The sequence below is a fragment of the Amaranthus tricolor genome, chromosome 2 (genome assembly GCF_026212465.1).
Source record: "Amaranthus tricolor cultivar Red isolate AtriRed21 chromosome 2, ASM2621246v1, whole genome shotgun sequence".
Classification (NCBI taxonomy): domain Eukaryota; kingdom Viridiplantae; phylum Streptophyta; class Magnoliopsida; order Caryophyllales; family Amaranthaceae; genus Amaranthus; species Amaranthus tricolor.
The window spans coordinates 25,122,408-25,122,625 of record NC_080048.1 but is presented as its reverse complement, the minus strand read 5'-3'; positions in this window follow the sequence as shown (position 1 = coordinate 25,122,625).

The window sequence follows — 218 nt, the reverse complement described above, 5'->3', positions numbered from 1 at the left end:
ATATATATATATATATATATATATATATATATATATATATATATATATATATATATATATATATATATATATATATATATATATATATATATATATTTATATATATATATATATATATATATATATATATATATATATATATATATATATATAAATATATATATATATATATATATATATATATATATATATATATATATATATATATATATATATAT